Below are 26,691 nucleotides of genomic sequence, written 5' to 3'. Positions count from 1 at the left end.
AGTCTCTCCAACACCAATTCCTGGCAAATATAAATTCCCTTCAGTTCAGATCCTTCAGCCACTATTACCTCAGGGAGATTGCTTGTGTTTTCCCCAGTGAACACAGATCTGAAGTACCAATTCAATTCTTCTGCCATTTTTTTGTTCCCCGTAATATATTCCCCTGTTTCTGTCTTCAAGGGCCCAATTTTAGTCTTAACCATTTTTTTCCCTTTCACATACCTAAAAAAGCTTTTACTATCCTTCTTTATATTTTTGTCCAGTTTACCTTGGTACCTCATTTTTTCTCTGTGTATTTCCTTCTTAGTAATCCTCTGTTGTTCTTTAAAAGCTTCCCAGTCCTCCATTTTCCCACTCATCTTTGCTATGTTATACTTTTTCTCTTTTGACTTTATATGTTTCTTAACTTCCCTCGTCAGCCTCATAAAAAAACTCATATCGAAACCACGCCAGGTTAGCCAAATATTTCATTCCACACATGTATATATTGAGCACTTGCCACCAGTCACCAGCTCAGCGTTATACAGACTGTGACAGTGAGTATTTGACAACAAAGAGATCCACAAGTCAACATAAGTCCTGGTGTGCAGAGCTGTTATTGCTACCAAACGCCTATACTGCAGTGAGACCTGGACTGTGTATCAGCAACACGTAACAGAATGAGTCAAATTCCATCAACAATACCACCATCTTATCTTCTGTACTTAATAGGAGAATTGTTGAACCACACTACTGTCTTCCCTTAGAAAAGCTCTAGAAGCATTCTGGCAAAACCCATGCAAACTCAACTATGATGGACTAGACACCATGTCCAGATGGTCAAGATGCATCTCCCCCAACAGGCTCTGTTTTCAAAACTCTCAAGTAGCCGGTGCTCCGGGGGGATTAAAAAAAATTACAAAGACAACAATGAAACTCTCCTTGAGTACAGAGGGATTGACATTAATGTTATGAGAGACTTACTACCAAACATTCAGAATGATGGCAACTTGTTGACCAAGCTTTATTATGCTTTGAAACAAAATACCTTATCAATGAGGCAATGTGACAGCAGGGAAGGAAAGGAAAGGAAAGAGTGGCGCTGTGCAGCAGCAGTGCTAACCACTGTGCCACCGTGCCGCCTACCAAGCTTTATTATGCTTTGAAACAAAATACCTTATCAATGAGGCAATGTGACAGCAGGGAAGGAAAGGAAAGGAAAGAGTGCAAATCCTGCATTCCAGATCTCACCAACACATGGCATACCCAGGCCCACATGCCCAAAGGTCTGCAGTTTGAACAGCTGCCTGTTCAGTATTATGAAGACCCATGGCAAAAACTCAACGCCTTCGGTCGACATTATCCTCAAATTAAAGGACAGCTGACAACAATACCTCTCACATGCTAACACAAAATTAGTCCTACCATGCCGATCCTGAGTGATTATGAATGCTTGAATTAGCAAGCATTTTAAGGGCGTCATTGGGAGAAATGCAACAGTCATAATATATGACAAAATCAGTAAATGCATTTATAGCAGGTAATTAGCTATGTCCTGTTGTCTTAAATGGGTTTCACCTCATTATATAGCTTGTTGCATTCAATAATCAATGAAGTATACACAGAGTTCCTTGAAGTTTAGATTCGATTCCCTACAGTGTGGAAACAGGCCCTTTGACCCAACAAATCCACATCGACCCTCCGAAGAGTAACCCACCCAGACCCATTTCCCTGTGACTAATGTACCTAACATTATGGGCAATTTAGCACAGCCAATTCACCAGACCTGCACATCTTCAGACTGTGGGAGGAAACCGGAGCAAACCCATGCAGACACAGGGAGAATGTGCAAACTCCATACAGACAGCTGCCCGAGGCTGGAACTGAACCTGGGAGTCTGGTGCTGTGAGGCAGCAGTGCTAACCACTGAGCCACCGTACTGCACCTGGAAATTGAGGAAGAAGCTTTATTCATTGAAACGCTACAGACAGAATTGGTAAAGTTGATAATGTGTCAGTAATTACACAGGATATGCATATCTTAAAAACAAAATATATGATAACATTAGCAGCCAAATAAACTCTCCCGGTGACATCTTGATGACCAATGCTATTATTTACCACATTGTTGGAATCAAACTCACTGGTAGATGTTTTTCATTTGCATGCAGATCAAGTAGCTAATAGTCAATGCATTGACAAGAAACATATGAAATGTATGGTGGTGGTATGCAAATGCTTAAAACAGCTTTGTAAATAACGGGCAGATTTTATGCATTAAACAAGAAGGGGAGAGAAAGAAAGACTACTGGGTTGATCAGCCCCTACAGAACTTTCACTACTCTCATTCCATTAACGAAAATGGAATTTAGGAAAATTTGACATGTTCTATGTCTGACAAATGATCCTTTCTGTGTGACCTCTTCTTATTTGCATTGCACTTTGGGTATGCTTATAGCGGACGTGATAAAGACAAATATCCATCCTGCTTTTGGGATTACATTTGGTTTAATCAAAATTAATGAGAGGAGAAGTTTATTTTTCTCCTGGATAAAGTTTCGTGGTTGGGAGATGAAATGAACTCAAAGCAATTCCAAATGGGCACAGATTCATGTCATAATCATCCCTAACTGGCATTACCAGGCACATAATTAACAACATTGCCAATGCAGCTGTAAGAACTGTTTTCAAGCTGGACACATGTTTGACAGAATAGAGACAATGCAATGTGCATTCACTCCATACTGTACTTCAAAACAAAGCAACACAATCTCAAATCAAGCATCTTATTTGGAAGATATTGAGATTGTAGGTTCTACTCACAGCTGAATATTATTACAAACAAATTTAATGCAGCTTCAATATTCTTGGAATTGCAAATTCAGTATTCCTTTTAAAAATATTGGGGTTGAATTTACTTTGCCAATCTGGTGAAATGCAGGGAGGAGTCCAATAGAGCTTCCTCGAAATCAGTTTGCATTCTGATAAACCTGATCGCAGCCCAGTTTGGGAATTTCTGGTAGCTTTGTAAACACCCAAGGCTCCAACCTACATTTTACAAGACAAGTGATATCAAATAGAACAGCTGGACGTGCAACTCGGAGTAGAGGCTCTCTTAACTGAAGGTTCTTGCTTTTCTGACTTCACTGGACCTGGTAAAAGTCTTCAAAGTGGTTAACACAGTGAGATAAGAGGGCACAAATAATTCTGTTTGAGGGCGGATGGCCTCAGTTAAGGAAGCAGCAGAAAATCCAGCATTCCTGCTCTATAATGTCCCAGTGTGTGGGCCCAATGTAATAGCTAGAGAATTTTCAGGCCCTATTTACCAAATTGTCATTTATTCTCTTCAGTGCCTCATCATTATTTTTGCTTGTATTTAATCGACAATCTACCATAATGTATCTCCTGATCCATTATCAGAACTCCATTTGCAATTTAGATTTATATATTTTCACTGTTTTTAAAGGTATTAAAGGATTTGACCTATTACAGTATTGATCCCAAGCAAAACATCTAAACAGTGAGATTAGCACTTACTGTTTTTACTAGGGTGAGGAGCAGTAGGAGGATGTTGGGGTTTGTTGACACTTGTTTAATAATCTCATTAAAACTCCTTTCTGGAATCTGTTAGCTCTGTGTGTTCCTGGCGGTATCTTCCTGTCCTTAACCTTCTGAAGTTGCAATATTGCCAGCAGTTTATTCTCAAAAGGATGATTCAAATAGAAGCCTGCTGGGGATCAATGTGTACAATTGTTTCTTGGCACTATATTCACAAACCATTGTGAAATAATTGTGCTGTTGGCCAAATTCTTCCCCTCCCCTTCAACAAATAGAACATGACTTTTTGAAACATATCTTTGTCCTGATTCACTAATCTCTTAAAATTATAAGTTATCTCCCTCTAAAAGGTAGGTACTATTTGAGAAATATTTATTCATTTCTTCAATGCTAATGCTACTTAAGAAACAAAGTGAACATTTATTAGCTTAGCGTTGTGGGATGTCAATTTTTCTGTGACAGTAAATTCTGTGCTCAGGACCTAATAGTTTGACTGAGAACTGGTGACATTGAATGGTTCGTAGGTTTGAAAATCAACTGCTGTTGAAACTGGGACTATCATCATAGATCATAGAAATGATTCACACTGAACAAATATATTTTGTGAAGAACAGTAATTTCTAATTGCTGAATTTTAGTTTTACACCTTCCAAATATTATAGAATGGAAAGGTTAATATTTTCTAAAGAGTAATGGTGATAGTTTTTGATATAGTACATGGTACAAATTATACACAAGCGATGTCAGATGCATTTTACTATGTCAATTTGTCATTTTTTGGGACTTACAGCATTTCTTTACTGCTTATCGGTATCAGCCTTTATATAATAATGATTGTGGAAATCATTAGTAGAGATGATTATTCAAACAAAACATTGCATTTTTAAATATCGATAAAGGTCACACTTCAAGGAAAAATATGCAAACATGAAACATTCATAGAACCTGCATCTCTAAAAGTCATGTGTAATAATACCCCTACTGCAGATTATCACAAGTATAAAGACATATGGAAACAAACTGGAATAGACAGCTGGTCTGCCATATTTCTAACATTCTGAGTTCTCCAATTTGTACATCCTGAATATAAAAGATGTTGAAAGATTGCAGTAAACAAATTCCATTTGCATTGCAATTAACACAAGTCTCCCTGTATTTTTTAACCACATAATCAATCTATAGATTATCCTAAGTGAACAGATTAAATACCTGCACAAAACAATTCTAACCATCTATATTTTTGGGGAGTTTATTAAAGTGGGGTAAACTACCAGAATTTTTGACTAAGTAGTTAAACTTATGAGCTTTTCCAAACAGTTGCCATTATTATTTAGTGGAACTCATATTATTTTTTAGTGGAGTTGATTAAAATCTGGTATTTTGCCACATGGCAGAGTTATGAGATATCAACCAAAGAATTCTAGAACAGATTTGAGAAAAAAACCAAGAATATTAAAATCATTGAGACACAATTTTGATAATGCAAAAAGGGAACATTTGCAAGGACCAAGTACAGAACGAACCTGCACATTTATATCACTGACATGAGAAACCATGCATTACAAATTGTCAGGTCAGTACTTGTAATGTACAACAATTACATCTTAGTGTGTATGAATTTTGTTTCCATAGCACCACTGGAAGCCTAATGGCCTTTCAATGGGGGTCGTCATGCTGCTGCCAACTGCTTCCTGTGTAGCACACCTTCTTGAGAAGGGCTTAAATATAGATCTTCCCATGTGCCCTGGAAGGAACTGAAATCAGTGCTATCCAGATACCACATAACCCCAATGGCTCACTGTTGCTGGATTGCCTAACTTTGACAACTCAGCCTCATTGAATGATTTTGCACATCACTGTACACAAAACGTACTGAACTGCCAAGCAGATTAGAATTTTTAAAGGGCCAGGCATCTGACTTACATTTTGGTTGATTTTGAAAGAAATCCTACTCTTGTAAAGTTTCTCCAAGTACTCTGGAATGCATTTGTAATTTGGTGCTAAATTCCTAGACCTGAGAGTTGCTGCACTGTCACAGGGATAGTAGAGGAGCGGTGACCTGTAAACATAGAAACTGCAACAGGTATGGGGCCTTAGGGTCAACAGTATGAGATGTACATGGGGCAGAGGTTGCAGGCAACGCAAGCTGTTTGATGTCCTCTGCCAACTTGACAGTGACAGAAATCTCTCTGGGGTCAGGCAGCATTCAGTGCACATGTTTATCAGAATTCTCCGGTATACTGCCCCATCGAGATCCCATAATAAAAGTAAAATATTGTGAATGCTTCAAATCTGAAGCAAAAACATAGCATGCTGGAGAAACTTAGCAGACCTAGCCCAATCTGAGGAGAGAGAAACAGAGTTAATATTTTGAGTTTGATATGGCTCTTCTTTTGGAATTGAAACAGGTTGGAAAATTTTGTTTTTTTTATGCTGTAGATAGAGGGGTTGAGGGAGCAAGTGGAACACGGTGTGAACAGAAGCAAAGACAAAGGGATTGCTAATAACATGCACTCAAAGCTGCAAGGTCACATGACCAGGAAGTTACTCAAGATTCCTGCCAACTAAAATGGGAAAGAATCTTTAACCAAAAGAGAAAATGCTGGAAAATCTCAGCAGGTCTGGCAGCATCTGTAAGGAGAGAAAAGAGCTGATGTTTTGAGTCTAACTGACCCTTTGTCAAAGCTGGGTCAGTTAGATTCGAAACCTCAGCTCTTTTCTCTCCTTACAGATGCTGCCAGACCTGCTGAGATTTTCCAGCATTTTCTCTTTTGGTTTCAGATTCCAGCATCCGCAGTAATTTGCTTTTATTTTATGGGAAAGAATTTTTGTTTGAAGAAAAAGGTCATGGAAACATTGAAAATAGGCCATTCAGCCCGTTGGGCTTGCTTTGGCATTCATTATGATCATGGCTGATCATCCAGTTTCATAGCCTGTTTTTTGCTTTGTCCCATACCCTTTGGTCTCTTTAGAATCAAGTGCTATATCCAAATCCTTCTTGAAATCATACACTGTTTTTGGCCTCAATTGCTTTCTGTGTTAATGAATATCATGGGCTCACCATTCTCAGTGAAGCAACTCTCTTCAGTCCTAAACTCTCAGTGGTTAGCACTACTGCCTCACAGCACCAGGCTCGATTCCAGCCTCGGGCGACTGTCTGTGTGGAGTTTGCACATTCTCCCTGTGTCTGTGTGGGTTTCCTCTGGGTGCTCCAGTTTCCTCCCACAGTCCAAAGATGTGCGTGTCAGGTGAATTGGCCATGCTAAATTGCCTGTAGTGTTAGGTGCATGAGTCAGAGGGAAATGGGTCTGGGTGGGTTCTGTTTTGGAGGGTCTGTGTGGACTGGTTGGGCCGAAGGGCCTGTTTCCACACTGTAGGGAATCTAATCTAATCTAATCTAATCTAAATGGTTTACATTGTCTCCTTAAACTGTGACCCCTAATTCTGGACTCCCCTTCACTGGGAACATCCTTCCTGCATCTACCTATCTAGTCCTGTTATAATTTTATGTTGGAGGCAGCCAAGTGGCATAATCAAAGCAGATGTAATGGAGATGGAGAAATTGAAAGAATGGAGAATCCTTCCAGGTGTAGTTGAGTATAACTCTGTGGAAGTCAGTGGCTTGTAATGGCTGTTGGTGACAAGCAAATGGAAATAGGAGAAAGTGAGGGCTGCAGATGCTGGAGATCAGAGCTGAAAATGTGTTGCTGGAAAAGCGCAGCAGGTCAGGCAGCATCCAAGGAACAGGAGAATTGACGTTTCGGGCTTAAGCCCTTCTTCAGGAAGAAGGGCTTATGCCCGAAACGTCGATTCTCCTGTTCCTTGGATGCTGCCTGACCTGCTGCGCTTTTCCAGCAACACATTTTCAGCAAATGGAAATAGTCAAGGAAAGGAAGTGTCGGAGATGGACCAGGTGAAGTTAAGAGAGGATCGCAATTAAAATTAAAACTCATGATTTTTTTCCAATTCTGGTTGAGAGCAGGAAAGATTTGGGGAAGGAGCCCAAGTTGGACTAGAACAAGAAATATTCCACATATCCCACAAAGAGACAGGCATAGCTGAAAACCACATTTGTCCCCATGTCACACATTTGACATGAATTGAGATGAAAATGAGATGGGTTAATGGGAGAAGTTGTTCAAAGTGGGAATGAGCTCAGCCAGGGAAAAGGATGTGCTGGTGGATGGGGACCGCTCAGGCAACTTTTCGAGGAAGAAATGGAGAAATTTCAGACCATTCAAAGCGGAAATTGTGGAACATGAAGAATCATGAATTGAGATCCTCGTCTGAGTCCTCTGCAGCAGAGACTGTCCATGACCTTGTTTTCCAGTGAACTTGAAAATTAAACCAATTAACCATTATCCCTACTCACCCCCCCTTACTTATCCCTGATGTAACTGCAGTCCTCCAGTGCCTGGTGTCTCTATGTTCACCTCCCTAGCTACTTGCAGATCCAGTATCTGAGCTGGGGGCTATAGATGACACATCAAGAAATGGGCTCTCTTCAACAGTGCTGTGCTGTTGCTGTCTCTCTTCCTCTTGGGCAGCAGTGGTTGGGTTTCTGAAAGCAGGAACTCGGAAGGATTAGTGTATGGAAGGTAAGGGGGAGTGGATAGGGGTTAGGGCAGAGTTAGGTAGTAGCAGGTTCCTGGTCACACCATCTTCAGCTTGCTCAGGATGTAGATAGCAGGATGTGGATGAGTTGGAAATTAAGAAAGTGCATAAGGCAGAGACATACCATCATCCTTAATGTTCTTGCTAGTGCTGGAGGGTGAGCTCTGTTACAGTCATTCAATGATGTTGAGAGCCATGCAGGTGTCCTTGTCCTCCCTCTGACTGTGCTCCATTCTATAGAATGCTACCTCATCCTGAAAGAAGACGACAGACTCTCAGTCATTATTTAGCACTGCGGTGGAGTGATGTCCCTACAATAGCTGAACAGCCAGAGATGGGAATATCTGGAGGCGGAAGGAGGTCAATGTGAGGCTGACAGCAGTAGGTATGTGACGGTGATTGAAATATCAGGATATAGGACATGAGTCCAATGTTCTAGGGACTTTTGATAGATGAGTGGTGAGTGTACGGAGCATTGAACAGCTGGGAAGTTGGTGGGTGTTCTGGATTGGGGTTTGTTGGCTGATGATGAATCATTGGCTTGACTCCCTATATGACGATTTCCTGTCAAATCCTTGGTGTCAGACACAGCATTAAACAAGCTGCTCCCACTGTTTCCTGAGGGTAACCCTTGAGAGTCTTCTTGCATCCCTCTACAAAAGAATTAAGACTTTGCCCCTCTCTACCAAGCCTGGAACTAACACCTATGAAGCAATATTTGTCACCCTAGAACCCTATCTATACCCTATTTTCCATATTTTAATTTGGAGCAATATTACACAATACAATGTCCCTTTCTTTGGAAGAGTAGACATCCTTTAAGAGCAAAAGGTTGGCTGTACCACTTGTTTTGAGCTCTTGGCTGCGCACAGAGACAGCCACCATGTTTAGTCTAATCTACAAATTATGGTTATTAGGTGGGGCCACCAAATTTCCATCCTGCTCACCTCCAACACAACCAATGCAAAGGCTTTTTAAAAAATTATTCGTGGGAGATGGGCAGCGCTGGTTGGCCAGCATTTATGGCCCATTCTTAGTTGTCCTTGACAAGGTGGTTGCGAGTTGCCTTCTTGAACTACTGCAGTCTATGTGCTGTAGTGCCCACAGTGCCCTGGTGGGAGGTGGGGGGTTCCGAGGATTTTAACCCAGCAACAGGGCAAGTGAATATTCAATCACAGCCCTGACTCATGCTTTGCAGGTGGTGGACAGACACGGTTTAGCCTACTATACCAAAAAGGCCAGCAGAAGCATCTTAAATAAAGAGAAATCACCAACATGCTTTCTATTTCCTTTACTAGTTTTGTATACGGTGCAAAAGTATGCTTTGCTTTTCTTAGAACAGATTTTTAATACAGTTAAAAGAAGCTGCTGCAGTTTTGATATCAAAAACAATAATACATTGTACAAATTGAATATGGGAAGACAGTATTAACTGTGAATGCAAGCACTTCTTTGTTATACTCAATGATTTGCCATAGCACTGTTCCCTGTGCATTAGAACATTCACTGTTTTGCAACAGCAGGACCATTATGCCATGTAAACACAATGTTTTATTAAAAAAAATAAGTGGGACACTTAGATTTTCATAAACCTTTTAGAACAGATGTAAAGGAAGTACATGGAGACAATCTGTCTGTTGCTACAAGATAAGCAATGCCTAAAATGGCCTGTCCCTTTAAGATCCCAATGCGTCCTCTCTGGGAAGTGTCCCAATAAAGTGCACCTTGGGCTCAATTGCAGGCTAATTGTCGTTGCTGAAAGAGTTCTAACTTTAGATTAGCAGCTGTTTGTAACTCCCTGCACATCCTGTGATCAATTAGAAGCTAATTGCTGTTGCTGAAGGAAGTGTAGATTTGTTGTTATTTTATGAATATGGTAGTTGAGTCAATCAGGTGTAAATGTGATGCTTTCAAGCCTGACACTTCAGGTGTGATGAATTCATAAGGCTTTTATGTGCATAGATAGGAAACCTATAAATTCTTCGCCATGTAATCATCAGTCCTAATGTAGAGAGAGACAGAAGGAAAGAAACAGCAATTTTCAGGTCTAAAAGACCCTCTGATGTGATTGCTATTTAAATTGCCTGTACGTGTCCATTTGGGTGGTTGTGAGTATTTTGGGGTATAGGACTTTAAACCAGTACCCTGTCCAATCATTGATCAACTATTAGGGAATAAATAAAACTTTGCTTTGAATTTCAAATAATACTTAAAGGTTTAGTTTCTTTTACTCTTCACTTGAATTGGAAGTTTCAATCTTCTTACATCAATCAGAATATCTTCTGACATGTCGAAACTTTATTTCGAACTCCTAATGTTTGTTCCAGCAGTTCTCTCAGCTATCACCTGAAAAGAAGGAATTCTGTGTTACTCTATCTCATTGGACTCCTTCCAGGAGTCACCAAGATAAGTAGATTTTGATCAGCAACATTCTGCTAAGTTCTGGCTCTGCAAGAGGAGTGGCAGGAAAACATCAGGCGAGAGCAAAACTTCTTCAGGAGAGACATTCCTCGAAGAGATGTGGTAGTTGATTAAACAAAATGGAGGAACAAATGACTGCAGACGCTTGAATCTGTAATGAAATACAGCAACACCAACAAACGCAGGAGATGGGGTTCAGGTGGGTCAGATGGAGTGTTTTTCACTTGTGGATACAGGATACCCCAGTGCAACCCCACCTCTTCTGGATTATCAGTGACATGACATTAGGTGTCCTGTTATTTGCTCTTTGAACAATCCTGCAACCATTGGAAATCAGTCAGTACAATCCAAATATTCAGAGGAGGGGATGAGTGGATTCTACCCACTCACCATGAAAATCCACAATTTTGTGTTAAATTAAGAGTTGGCTGTTTAATCAGACACAGAGGTTTACGGCATGGAAACAGGTCCTTTGGCCCAACTTGCCTATGCCGTCCTTTCACAATCAGACTTGTCCCATTTGCCTCCCTCTATCCCTATCCCCCTCCATGTCCCTGCCCAAAGGTCTCTTCAATGACAAAATCGGACCCCCCTCCACCACCAGCTGTGGCAGCCCATTGATGACACTCACCTCCCACTGTGTGAAAGGAATTGCCCCTCTGCACCCTTCTATATCTCATCCCTCTCACCTTGAACACATCCCCCTCTAGTTTCGGACTCCCTGACCCTGGGGAAAAGCCAGCTCCCTTGTTATAGAGTCATAGAGATGTGCATCATGGAAACAGACCCTTTTGTCCAAAACGTCCTGCTGACCCAGATATCCTAACCTAATCTCATCCCATTTGCCAGCACTTGGCCCATATCCCTCTAAACCCTTCCTATTCATGACCCCATCCAGTAGTCTTTCAAACGTTGTTATTGTACCAGCCTCCACCTCTTCTTCTGGCAGCTCATTCCATACACGTACCACCCTCGGCATGAAAAAGGTGCCCCTCAGGTCCCTTTTATATCTTTCCCCTCTGACCCTAAACCTATGCCACTCTAACTTTGGACTTCCCCACCCCAGTGAAAATACCTTGTCTATTTACCCTATATATGCCCCTCATGATCTCATAGACCTTTATAAGGTCACCCCTCAGCCTCTGGCGCTCCAGGGAAATCAGCCCACAGCCTATTCAGCCTCTCGCTATAGCTCAAACTCTCCAATTCTGCCAACATCCTTTCTGAACCCTTTCACATTCCACAACATCATTCCTGTAGCCGCCAGACCAGAATCGAATGCAATATTCAAAAAGTGGCCTCACCAATACAGCCGCAACATGACCACCCAACTCCTATCCTCAATGTTCTGAACCTCTTACGATTTTATCTGTAAGGTCACCTCTCAGTCAGAGGGAGAGCAGCGATAGTGGGGAGATCTTCTGATCTTATGGGAGCGTTTACTGAGGTGGGACTGTTGATTTCTAAGGCGGGTGATTGAATTTCTAACACACTCCCACTGCCCCGTCACTGAGCCAATCCCCGCCAAAACATTTCAAATTATGGCAGTCAGGAATTGGGTGAATTTGTGTGCTAAATTCTGACTTTGAAGCAGGTTATTTTTTAGCGCAATTTACATAAAATACTTGTTTTCATCTGTTCCTCAAAATAACTTCTGTAATCTTCAATTACTTATTTTCTAAATTTTTTGTTTGTTCGCAAAAAGAGTCTTAGTGCTATTTTCACTTTTTAACCAAGTTGTATCAAACACACCCAGCTCCCAGTAATGTGACTGCTACAGTGGAAAGGTTGGGTTCTGATGAAAAGTCACTGAACTTAAAACTTTAACTGCCAGAGTTGCTGATATTTCCTCCAGAAATTCTGCTTTTGTTTCAGATTTCCAGCATCCACAATTCTTTGTTTTACTATGGTAAGAACTTCTTGCTGTCCCAATTCAGACAAGTTGCACCAGTCAGCAATTCCATTTTTGCCAAGTGTAAGTGCGAATACAACATCAAAGGAAAGAATAGCTATTCAGACTATTAACTTGGGCTTAAAAAGAAATCACTGCTAACAGTACAGGATTGGGAAACACTGAAAACTGCAGTTTTTGGTGCAAATGTTATGAATGACACGTGTGACCGGGTTAATAATCACACAACACCAGGTTATAGTCCAAGAGGTTAATTTGGAAGCACTAGCTTTCAGAGCGCTGCTCCATCGTCAGGTGGTTATGGAGCAGAATCTAAGGCACAGAATTTAGAGCAACAGGATTGTAGTGTTATGGAAAGTAATATTAAACAGATTTAGATTAGGTCTTTAAGTATGCCCACTGTAGGGAAGCAAAAGAGATAGATTGTAATGTCAGGTCAGTGGTAAAGATTGATTTCACACCTGACTTGACATTTATGATTCCCCGGCCCCATCCCTCAGAATTTTTGCCAACACTATCTCATACATGCATCCTGCTATCCAAAAGACTCCTCACACTAATGTTATTTGAAAAGATTAACATGGGACTTGAGATGCTGCACTGGCAGAGATTTGAAAAGATTAACATGGGACTTGAGATGCTGCACTGGCAGAGTCTGTAATGAGTCACTGACTCCCTGCACCTATTAACAATCTTGTTACCCTGATAAAACATACTCCATCCTCCAGCTTCTCTCTTGGTGAAAGAGGAGACAGTGAGGGCCCCTGTAAGCAGTGTCTCTTTTACCTCCCTGATGCACACAGAACTGTGATGTTGACAGTAAAACCTGTCGAGGAGAATCCTACAATGAAAGTATCCGACAATGGAAAGGATCCAGCAACATAGTAATTAAATAATTGAGGGTCCTGGTAATTTTCACAGTCACTGGTTGTGCCATCCCTCCATGCCACATCTCTGCAGCTGCTGGTCTGGTTGGAGGAGGTGGCACAGATCAGTGAAGTATTTTCTGGTTTTGACATAGAATCACAGAGATGTACAGTTTGGAAAAAGACCCTTCGGTCCAACTAGTCCATGCCAACCTAACTTAATCGAGTTCCATTTGCTGGCACTTGGCCCATAACCCTCTTCACCCTTCCTATTAATTTGCCCATCTAGATGCCTTTTAAATTTTGTAATCCACCACTTCCTCTGGCAGTTTATTCCATACATGCACCACCCTCTGCGTGAAAACGTTGCCCCTTAGAGCCCTTTTATACCTTTCCCCTCTTCCTCTAAACCTATGCCCTCTAGTTCTGGACTCCCCAACCCTGGGGAAAAGACTTTGTCTATTTTACGCTATCCATGTCCCTCATGATTTTATTAACCTCTATAAAGACACTCCTCAGGCTCCGACACTCTAGAGAAAGCCCCAGCGTATTCAGCCTCGCCTTATAGCTCAAATCTTCCAACCTTGGCAACATCCTAGTAAATCGTTTCTGAAACCTTTCAAGTTTAACAACATCCTTCCAGTAGGAGGGAGATTAGAATTGAACACAGTACTCCAAAAGTGGGCCTAACCAATGTCCTGTACAGCTGCAACATGACCTCACAACTCCTAAATTCAATGCTCTGACCAGTAAAAGAAAGCACACAAACCACGTTCTTCACTATCCTATCTCCCTACAACTCCACTTTCAAGGAGCTAGGAACCTGCACTCCAAGGTCTCTTTGTTCAGCAACACTCCCCAGGACCTTACCATTAAGTGTTTAAGTCCTGCTTACCATTAAGGAAAGTCCTGATTTGCCTTTCCTAAATGCAACACCTCACATTTATCTAAATTAAACTTTCATCTGCCACTCTTGCTGCAGCAGCATTAGGGGACTGTGTTGCTGGAGGAGTTCTGAAAAACTGTTGAAGTCAGAGGGGAGAGGTGCTAGAACTTTGAGTTTAGTGAAAGCCTGTCAGCAGAACACCCTGCTACCTCATGGGGAATGCAATCATCACCCTCCTGGACTGAAACATTATGGGGAACTGCAGTGAGCTTGGGTGATGTGTCTTATAGCTGGCAGCATGTGGAAACTGAGAGATGAGTGTGAACATGAATAGCATCAGAAGGTGCAAGAGGTAAAGGTGGAGTTTCTAAATGTGAGGCTTGCATTATGCCTATAAGGATTTATGGATCAGGACTTTGTATATATATTTACACAGAATACCAACTAACAAAGCAAAAGCTGTGTTTAATGAAAATTCCATCCATCAATCACTTCCAGACACTCATAATATGTTTGGACTTGAAAGGTCAAAATCAAAGGATTTAATTTGTACATTGACTTAATAATGTTTATGTGTATATTCTTCATGTTATATTGCAATTTCAGTCAATGTAATAACTGATCGACTGTTCTCAGATCCTATATTTGACATAATTTCCATTGATTTACACAGAAACATTCTTTGTTGCCCTGTATTAATAAGGGTTTATGTAGAACCATGTCTTTGTGAGTTCATTTCACTCCATTCATTTCAACCTGAGGAGTACTGGAAGGTTGTGGTCAATTCCACCACAATTTCCTGCTGAACAAGCACACTGTGCCAATCCTCCTCAGATATGGTGATGCAATTTCACAAAAAATAATACTCTTGTTCTAAAAACGATGTAAGGGTAAACCCTGCAATGACAGACCAGTCAGTTCAATCAGTGGTTATAAAAAATGCAAAATAATAATCTGGTCCAAACTTGAAAATCACTAGGACAATTAGTTGAGCTTTTTCATGAGGTAACAGAGAAGGTTGATGAGGGTAATACACTTGATGTGGTATACAAGACTTTCAAAAAGTGTTTGAAAAAGTGACACACAATAGACTTGCCGGTGAAGTTAAACCCATGTAGTACAAGGTACAATTACGGCTTGGATACTAAGTTGACTCAAGTGACAGAAAACAGCGATTAGTGGTGAGCAAGGTATTTTAGTTCGGAGGCAAGTACACAATAGGGTTCAAGTGTCAATTCTGGGATAATCCTTTTCTTGGTTGAGATTAGTGACGTAGAGCTGGGTGTATAGTACACAATTGCAAACTTTGCAGATAATATAGAACTTGGAGGTATTGTGAACTCTGAGGAGGATACTGGGAGAGAGGCTGGCAGGATGTACAGAAACATACAAATTAGGAGCAGCAATAGACCACTCAGCCCCTTAAATGTGTTCTGCCATTCAATAAGGTTATAGTTAATTGGATTATTACCTCAATACTGCATTCTAACATACCCTGATAAACTTTAACCCTCTTGCTCAAGAAGTATTTGTATACCTCTGCCTGAAAAATAGTCAACAATTCTGTTTCTAACAACTTTTCAGGAAGGGAGTTCCAAAGTCTCATGTCTCTCAAAGAGAAAAAGTATTTCCCCTCATCTGTTTTAAATGGATTACCCCTAGATCAAGATTCTCCCATTAGAAGAAATATACTCTCCACATCTAACCTGTCAAGACCCCTCTGGTCCATTGACACAGTGTCTTACCAAGTGCTGATGCCCTTTAAACTCCAGTGGATACAATCCTAGCTTGTTTGGCCTTTCCTCAAGACAGTTACCACATTTCAGATATCTGTCTAGTAAACCTCTAAATTTCCTCTAACACATTTACATCCTTCCTTAAATAGAGTGACCAATACAGTATATAGTACTCCAGACATGGTTTCATTAATGCCCCTGTGGAACTGAAGCATCCCTACTCTACATTTGTATTGAATTCCCCTTATGATAAAATATAACTTCCTCTTAGCTTTTCTAATTACTTGCTATATCTGCAGTCAAACTTTATTTACAATTTAGGCATGAGGACATCCAGATCCTTTGGCATTTTAGAACTGTGTAATCTCTTGTCATTTAGATAATCTGCTTCTCCTTTATTCTTCCTGCTAAAATGGTTAGTGTTTCCACGTTATACACCAGTTACCATAGCTTTGCCTACTCAATTAACCTATCTATATCTTTTTGTAGCCTCCATATGTCCTCTTCACACCTTACTTTCCTACCTATGTTGTGCCATGAGCAAATTTGACAACCATATTTTCTTTCGTTCATCTCAGTAATTTATATAAATTGTAAACAAATGATAGCCCCAGCATCGATGTCTGTAGTACACCACACATTACATATCACCAGCTTGAAAAATGTCCATTTATTCCTATTTTTTGCTTTCTGTTAGCCAGCCAAATTTCTATATTTGCCAATATGCTAGCCCTTATAGTATAAGCTTTCATTTTCCACAGTTCCCCCACTCACTGTCTCCTGTCAAACTCTCTTTCAATATTGTGTTCCTTTTCTGCACATGCATTGTATTTTTGTACGAGGTCACTGGAGTTCTATGTGATGGTGTAGCATTGCTGAAATTGTGTATGTTTCTGCACTAGCTGCAATAACCTGCAGGTTAGAGGTCTGTAGGGCAAGGGGAAAAAGATGGGGAAAATGGGACAAACTAAAGTGTAGTTAAAAAGAGCTAGCATGGAAATGATAGGATAAATGATCTCTTTCTGAGCAAGAAGTATTCTATTATTTGATGAAACAATGAGTTGTGTCCTTTTTGATTTGTATAAAAAGATTCTTCTTAAAACAAAGCAACTTTTGCTTAATGACAGAAAAGTAAAACATAATTCTTACTACTACATTTTATTGTACGGAAGTCTACAAATCCCAGATAGAACAAAGAACTCGGAACAGTACAGCATAGGAATGAGTTCTTCAGTCCACCATGTTGTGCCAGACATCAAATTAAACCAATCCCTTCTGCCTGCCTTTGGTCCATATCCTTCCATTCCTTACATAACTTTGATATTAACTAAACTTTCTATCGTTATGTGATGCTTATGAAACTTAATAAGTTAAAATATTCATGTTTTCTTAAAATTTTATTTTTAAGTATTTTCTTATGTCCTGATTTTGAATGCATAATATTATTTAAGAACTCCACACTCCTTTCTTTAAAGAATAAACTGTTTTCTCAGTTATACCTATGACATTATTTACAGTAATTACATTGAGTATTATTTTCATATCTGAATCCCCAAAGTGCACCTTTTATAAAAGAGTGGCATCTGTAATTTTATTTAGTGTTTAAACAATGAGGAGTATATATGTACATATATATGCATTGGTATACATGTGCTTCCATGATTAATTAATTTATTCAAGAACTTAGATTAAATATAGCTTTATTAATCATGTGTACCTACGTCTCACCATTGGAAGCATAAAATTCATCAAAGCTCCGTGTGTAGCATCTTTGAAACCCATGACCACTATCATTTCAAAGGACAAGGTTAGCAGATACATAGGTACACCACCACCTGCAATGTCCCCTCCAACCCACTCACTATTCTGTCTTCAAAATATATCACCATTCCTTTAGTGTTGTTACATCAAATTCCTGGAATATCCTCCCTAACAGGTTATGAGTCTATTGATAGCAAATGAACCGCAGTTGGTTAAAAACACAACTCAACATCATTTGACAAAGGAATTCTACTGCAGACCAACTAGTAGGCAGAGTTATGACATTATATGCACACTGCGATGGAGTCCTTTAAGATGAACACTCCAAAAGGCAAAACACATACACAGCAACTTCCCCTCCCCCCCCCCCCCCCCCCACCCCTTCTAAAGGAAGATTAATTATTTACAAGAACAAGTGAACCAACAAATCTCAATAGCATATGGATAATTTGCTGATATATCCAGATTTTGTAATGGTGACTTTGTCTGGAGGTGCTGTTGATTTCTCAGTCATCAGTGATATTGTCTGTCACTTATGATTATGTTTGGGATTTTGCACGCAAGGTACTACAGCCAGGTTTTGGTCCAGATTCACCACTGGTCTCATTCTTCAGCCTGATTTAAGTGGCTCAAATTCAGCTCAGTTGATGCTTTTGGCTTTATAACCTATATTCTTCTAATTCCATTAAAATTTTAGACTTATGGCTGTCATGTATATTTTTCTCCTTCATAACCTCTAATTAGCCTCTTCAACAATTTTTCTTTCTATTTTCTGTGAAACCTGGACCTCTTCCACTTGTGGCTTCAGTGATTGCTGGGTTTCCTCTCAGCCCTGCTTGAGCTCCTTCACTAGAGAATCATTGCTGTCACTTATTTCTGAATGGACTGTCACATGAGATAGTTGCAGCTCCTTGTGCACACCGACCTGTTTTTGCAGATCTATTTTTTTCCAGCATCGCTTTAATCTCGAACCCATGTTTCTCCGGCTGCTCCTGGTGAACCTGATCCATCTTATGTGAGAGTTGCTCCAGATCATCCTGCAAACTGGCAATCTTTTCATGGGATTGATGATACAGAGCTTGTAGGTTATCCTTCTTCTTTCACCTCTTTCTTTATCTTTGTGAGCTGAGCAGAGTTATACCTTAAAGAATTCAGCATTGTAGAGATGGTATTCTTATGTCTGATGGTATCCTGAGTTAGTTGTTCTGCCTTTTCTTCTTCAGTTTTCATTTTCCCCTTCAAAGGAAACAGCTTCCAAATTCAGATGAAAAGGAAGTGTTGTGTTCTTCTTCCATATTCAGTTCTGCAAACATCTTTGAATAATCTGCTGCAATTCCTGTTGTGTCTCTAGATGCCTGATTGATTGCAAGGAATATGGCTTGTGTGAGGTAATAGCTTGCTGGTATATGTGCAGTTGCTGGTCCAGCAGTGCTTGTGACTTCCAGGCAGATGGACTGTACTTGCATTCCAGCATTATTGATCTTGCATGTGGAGTTGGTGAGCCGTTGGATGTTGTAAGTTTTACATTTGTAGGTTTATTCATAGCTTGTCATAATTGTGGGTCCATATTTTATTAGATTAGATTACTTTCAGTGTGGAAACAGGCCTTTCGGCCCAACAAGTCCACACCGACCCGCCAAAGCGCAGCCCACCCAACCCATTCCCCTACATTTACCCCTTCACCTAACACTACAGGCAATTTAGCATGGCCAATTCACCTAACCCAGACATTTTTGGACTGTGGGAGGAAACTGGAGCACCTGGAGGAAACCCACGCAGACACGGGGAGAATGTGCAAACTCCACACAGTCAGTCGCCTGAGGCGGGAATTGAACCAGGTCTCTGGCGCTGTGAGCCCATTAATTCACACTGTACCCATATCAAGCTAAGCCTATACAGAATAGTCACAGATTTCTGGAGGACAGGTAATTGGAACTTTTGCAAACATTTCAAATGTATTATGACATTGTGAATCTCATGGAAAGCATCAATGTGAAATATGCATCCACTACTTTTTGTCTTGATGTGTACATTATCAGATTCTGGTTTGGTTGATCACTTCATGTATATCTCTCTCGCAGAATAGCAGACAGTATCTCGTGTGCTGTCTGTTTGGGTTGGTCTACAGTTCTTAGTAGCTGCATCAGTACTTACTCTGCCTTTGCCAATCGATTTTTTTGCCACTCGCCATGCAAAATTGATTCAAAGATGGGCATTGTCTCACTATATTTGGATGTTCTTATGTCAAGTAATGAGTTTGTACTTAGGACCTGTAAGCTTTGTTGACTGACAAGGATCACATCACATTTGAGTCTCTTCCTCAGTAGCAATACTGCATGTCTTCAGTTTGTATAATAAATGTTTCTGGAAAGCATCCATGGGGTGGATGTGATCACTAACATGACAATTCTCTTTTGTAGCTTCCAATCTGAAAAATCACAGAATGAGTCTTTTTCTTTGCATCAACTGACAAAGTGTTGTATGAATTCTGCAGGTTTCTGTCTAAATGACATGAATTCTAGTTGATAAATATGGATGTTTAATTTGACTCTGACCGTCTTATAATGTGGTTGATATTTTTGGGGGAAGCTTTTCACTCTTCATTGTTAAACTGTCATGTTAAATCTGTGTCAACCTTCAATCCCAATTGATTAGCAAATCTTAATGTCTTGATTTGCAACTTGAACACACTGAAATCTAGAATCTATGGCTAGGAATGCTGTTTAAACAGTTTAGAGGTTTGTCATGCCCCAATTCAAACAAAGGATTTTTTTGAATCTTCTGACAGTATATTCTTCCCTTGCTCAGTGTTGATCTAGCACACACACTCTCGTTAGTTGCCTTTCTCAAGTGAGTTAAACTGACATCTTGTTAGGGATTTGTCTGCTTACCAGCAAGCTGTGCTTTCAACATCTTCTAATGCTGTGATGAACAAAGACACCAATGGGGTGTCTCATGTACTTTAGCACTGTGTAAGACTGGTGACTGTGTTTCACCTACAGATTAACTTGCTTGCTCACTGTTCAAGTATGATTGGCTTCATCAGCCTGATGTTTTCCACTGTTCACCATGTCATGTTAATAATAATTATCTCAAAATGAATTGCTTATCAGAGCTTGGTTAATGTTATGGGCTCACTTAATTAACAGGAAAAAGCATTATAAGTTATAATGCGGTTATGACAGAAAACCAATTGATTTCTGCGTGTGCAGCTTGTCATGCCTTAGCAGACCATCTAGAGTTGCAGGATTGTATGCACAGGATACAGAGTCCTTGAATGTGAGCTCCCTTAAATCAAGCAAGGACTGCATTTCTGAAGTATCTTCAAACCACAACCTTCTGACTCAAAGATGTGCAACCCACTGAGCTACAGTTGAAATGATATAAAAGATTGTCATGTTAGGTATCATTAATATGGATTAAGTACATAATCATATTCCTTCATCTCCATTCTGACATGTAGTTTCATTCTCAACCTTGCTGTAGCTGCGTTAGATTACTGACAATGGACATGCTTGAGATACAAATGAATCAGACTGTGACCTCAGTACCACTGTAAATGTCTTCAACATAATTGTATGCCAAGGTCTAATGTGTGCAAAACATCTGACTAGTATTGCTCAAACTTATTCTACATACAGACAGGAAGGAAGGAGTTTATTGGCTAAGCAATCTGGAGTGAATTCTAACTCAGTCGTTCAAGATGCAAGTACAGTAACTCCACCATGAAATAATCAAATACAATTTTAGGTAGTCATAGTGACTTTTACAGTTTTAACTGATTCTTTCCTTCAATTTCCCTATATATTGTACTATAAAGTCAATAGGATTACAAGGCTCCTGCTTTACACAGCTCTATTCTTGACTTTCCTGAGCCATTCACTAATTCTGAATGGCACAGAGCAGGAACTTGCTCCAGTCAAATTATTCTCAATTGGCCACTTAGAGTGTACCATATTTTATCAGTTCAGCTTGTAATTTTAGTGAATTGGAGACTGAAAATACATCCCAGTTTCCTGCAACCTGGTACATTGGTGCTTAAATGCACTCTACCCTCCTGCCTTAACTGGCCGATTCTGTCAGTCTGCTTCTCTATTTGTCTGTCATCTGATCATGCAGAGAATTTCTCTGATTATATTTGAATACATTTTGGTTTGCTAATAGGCTTGCTATCGAATACAAATGTTGCAATCAACAAACCTGTAAATCCTGAATATAGTTTCCATTTAAAGGTCACCAATGAATATTGCAAAGAAAAACCTGAACTGTTAAAATATTTGGTTCCTGTGGCACTGCTATTGGTTTCTAACGCAGGATTAACCCATTAAACGCCATCTATACCCTCTACTGTCCGATTAATTTCTTATCTGATCAGAAACACTTCCGTGTAAGCTCACAGTCTGTAACCTTTTCTTCCTTCTCCAGTGAGGTACCTTGTCAAATGTTTTTCTGTTTAATTGCATTATGATGCACTATAACTAGCACAACAAGATACATTGAGGTACACAGCACAACCAGCATATGAGGCTGGGAGTTCCTCAGCAGGTCAGCTTTTCTCAGTGATGGCTTGCTAACAATTTGTTTTTCTTTTAAAAAAAACTTTCGCTCTCAACATGTGCAAAATGAAGATTGGAAACATGAAAAAGAAGTGTTTAAAAAATTAACTATGACCTGCATTTTGGATGAAATTACACAGTGAGATGATTTGTTTATTAAAAATCAACCAAATATTACATACGTCTCTGCATCTTTTGTCTTGGATATTATATAGAACTTTGAATTACGTGAAAAGCACTGTCTTGCACTATTTTATGCTGCTCTCCCATGGTTGCCTTTTCTTCATTGCATCAATATGATCAGTGAAGGCACAGTTCTTGCCCATCTGTTAGTTGCAATGCAAGCACAAAACCATCTGCTCTGTAATGCATGCCAAGCAAATGGCAATTGCCATTGTATGCTGTACAACATTACATCAATAATGGCTCTGACACATAGATTTGGAAATATTTTTGATAAATCCACCTTTCCTATACAGTATTATGGAAACTTTTGTCAGAAGTGAGAAACCACTAATATTTCTTCCTGTAAGTTTTCAGAAGGTAACTAATTGGGCTCCTTAGTGCAATGACATTGGCAGAATTTTAGCCACAGTACTGGTGCAATTAGAAAATTCTTGCATCTGAGGATTTCACTGAGTTGCTCTTTCTGCTACGGACATAATGTGGTTCTGTGGAGTATGTTAGGTTTGTAAAAGTGAAGTGGACTGGTGACCTAAACTTCAGACTGACATTTGTTCCCAATTGCATGAGCTGTCTGGACACTAGTCAAACGTGATAGCAGTTTACACGTTTGACTTTCTCCCACCTGCCATAAAAAAGGAGCATTTTTTACTGAGCCAGAAATTTTAACATGAGTTCAGTAAAGCTAGGACATGCATTTGAAGCAGAGCAAACTACAGTTATATTAACTATTGGGTGGAGATTGATGGATGCAAAACCCACCTAGTCAGAATGGAGTCATAGTGGTCACATATAAACTTTGAGCATTTCATATACAGAGCTCCACTATTCAGGTGGCAATATTTTAAAAATACTAACAGTACAGGGTGGAGTGTTCATTTTCTCAAAATAATAAATAAAAAAGTACAATCTGCTAAGATTATAAAATGCCCAACCATGCAGTGATTAGTGGGGTACGGCAGAGATCAGTACTTGAAGTCCAGCTATTCACAATATATATGACGATTTAGGTGATGCAACTAAATGTAATATAAAATGTAAATGCAGATAACTCAAAGCTTAATGGGAGGGTGAGTTGTGAGGAGGAGGCAGAGATGCTACAGTCTGATTTGGAAAAGTTGAGCGAGTGTGCTTGGCAGATGAATCAGAACATGAATAAAGGTAAGGTTACACACTTTGGTAAGCAAGAAAGCAGATTATTGTCAGCTGGGAAAGGGGGAGGTGGCTTGGTTGTCCTTGTGCACTGGTTGCTGAAATAAGCATGCAAGTTCAACAGGGGTAGTGAAGAAGGCGACGTATGCTGGTCTTCATAGTGAGAGGATTCAAATTCAGGAACAGGGATGTCTTGCTGTAAGTGTACAGGGCCTTAGTCAGACCATACCTGCAGTATTGTGTGCAATTTTGGCCTCCTTATCTAAGGAAAGGTATTTAATTTATGGAGGCGGTGCAAAAAAGGCTGACCAAACTGATTTCTGGGATGGCAGGACTGAACTATGAAGAGACACTGGATTGGTTAGGTCTATACTCACTGCAGTTTAGAAGACTGAGAGGTGATCTCATGGAAATCTATAAATTTCTAACAGGACTAGACAGGATCAACACAGGAAGGATGTTCCAATGACCAGGGAATTCACAGCCAGCAGTTCACCGAGACGGAGTAGGTCATTTCGGACTGAGTTGAGAAGACATTTCTTCACCCAGACAGAGTCTATGGATTTCTTTGCTAAATAAAGAGATTGAGGCTGAATAATGGACTGAATATAATGTGAAGGGATTAAAGAGCACCGGGTAAAAGTGGGAAGAGGTTAGTGAGAATCAGACATATTGAATGATGGAGCAGACTCAATGGCTGTATGGCCCATTCCTGCTCCTATATTCTAAGTTTCTGTCTGAAGAAGATTCAGTAAGAAGCATGCACAATATACATATGGAATTGTTTATAAAAATCATGGAATATTCTGTTTAAACACAAATCAATCAGCCTAGCATAAACTGACTGAATATGTAACAGCCTAGCATTGGTGTCTCAGAAACTGATAGCATTCACAGTGCAAAACCCAACTCAGCCAGCCAACGAAGTAACGCACCAGGCCACTGGCACTCGGAGGACTGCCAGGGAACAAGTACCTGCACAGCCCCGGGTAGGAGAGGACCCCGTAGTGTTGGCACAAGACATGGAAAAGGGGAAGATGGCACTGCAATTCTCCAACAGGAGGTCCTATTGGATTGGGTGGTGCAAAAAAGGGGTTGACTGAGCAGGGCCATTTCGGAATGCCAGTGCCTGGTTTCACAATGGCCTCTTAAAGCTGGCATGGTCACAAGGGACGCTGATGTTTCGGCTGAGATCTGCTCAGTGGTGAGTTGCTGTGGGAACAGCATGTGGAGTTAGATCTGGTGGAAATCAGACATGAGGAATGCCAGAGGAACTGGGTAGGTAATTAATGATGCCAGCTTGGTAAGATGGGGTGAGACATCCCACAAGGTCTTGTGGTGAGAACCCCTCCAAAATCTCAACATGATTCAATAAAAAAGGTCAGTTTCAACTCACTATAATTTTAAATTCTCATCTTTGTTTCACCAACTCTCTCAATGGCCTTCCCTCTCCCTATCTCTGTAATCTCCTCCAGCCCCACAAGTCTCTGAGACATCTGCACTTCTCCAGTTGTAGCCCGTTGAGCCTCTTTGAATTTAATTACTCAATCTTTGGTGGGTCCACCTACAGTTGCTTCAACATCAAGAATCTCCCCGGACTCACCACAGCCTTCACCTCTCCATCTCTTGACCCACACTCCCTTTAAGACACCCCTTTAAAATATCTTTCATGGACAATCCTTTGGTTATGTGGCTTAGCATCATGCATTACTTCACAATGTGTCAGTGAAGAACTTTTGGATGTTTTATTCCATTAAAGGTACTATATAAATAAAAGCTGTTGTTCATTGTGCTGTTCTTCCTCCTGACTAGAACTCATGCAATATTTCCAATCAACTACCTTAGATGCGCACTCAAGGTCGGTTTCACTATAACAGAAACTGGTCATCCAAATACTTGCAGTGGTAACATAGATGCCAGAGATTAGCTCTGAGGTGAGGGTTGTACTTTTGCTATGAAGTTGACAATAAAGCAGCAGCAGCCAAACAGCCTTTCTCTTTTTACTCTTTAACCTGGCACCAAGATTGTTTAAAGAGTATCAGAGCAAAGATGCAGGATCGCTGGTAAAAGCACTTTGTATAAAACATACATTTCCAAAGTGATCCAAATTTTGTCTGCTGTTTCTTTCTTGCATTAATGGGAATGTTTGGAGATAGCTCAATTCTTTCCTAGATCTCTTCTGATCCATTCTTCAAACCTTCCTGTGAGCTCAATCAATCCTGATTTAAGAGGTCCATCCCACTGCTTTGTATATTTTACCTACAATCTATTCCTTCTGACATTGCCTTAGTTCTTCCCAAAAGTTCCCAGAACCAATGTAAAGTCAATATTGGAGTTCAGCAGTTTTGCCAAATGGTATTTGCCAACTTAACCATCAGACTGATCCAATTAGTCCATTGTTGTGAAATGTCCCTAAACATGACTGTGCAAACTGACACAACTCAGATTGCTGTCACTATTCGGATTGTTGGTTATTTTGCACAGGAAGGGTGAAGGAGGTGGGAACCAGTATCTAACCAGTTCAGGTTAATGGCTAATAATTTGTTTGTCAGCTAAGCCAGCATTTATTGCCCATCCCTAAGTGTCAACCACATTACTGTGGGTCTGGAGTCACACCTAGGTCAGACCAGGTGAGGAAAGCTGTTTCCTTACTTAAAGGACACAAGTGAACCAGATGGGTTCGACAATGGATTCCTGGTCTTCATTAGATTCTTAATTCCAGATTTCTATTTAATGAATTTAAAAAAAAGGTCAAACTCATGAAGAAATTATTGGCCATTAACCTGAACTGGACGGATGCTGGTTCCCATCTCCTTCACCATCTGCCATGGTGGGATTTAAACCCGGATTGCCAGAACATTACCTTGGTCTCTCGACTAACAGTCCAGTGATGATTGTCAAGGATCAATTGGAATTTTTGTTGGTGGCCATGTATTATAGGATGGATCAGAAACAGTCTGAACAGAAGGAGACAGCAGCACAGCAGGAGCTAATTTTGGCTATGCCATTCAACTTGGTGAGCCTGTGAAACAGAGCATGGCTAACAGGGGCTCTTAGGACTGGTCCAC

Source organism: Chiloscyllium plagiosum, chromosome 10, assembly GCF_004010195.1.
Source record: "Chiloscyllium plagiosum isolate BGI_BamShark_2017 chromosome 10, ASM401019v2, whole genome shotgun sequence".
Classification (NCBI taxonomy): Eukaryota; Metazoa; Chordata; class Chondrichthyes; order Orectolobiformes; family Hemiscylliidae; genus Chiloscyllium; species Chiloscyllium plagiosum.
This window is presented reverse-complemented; position numbering follows the sequence as displayed.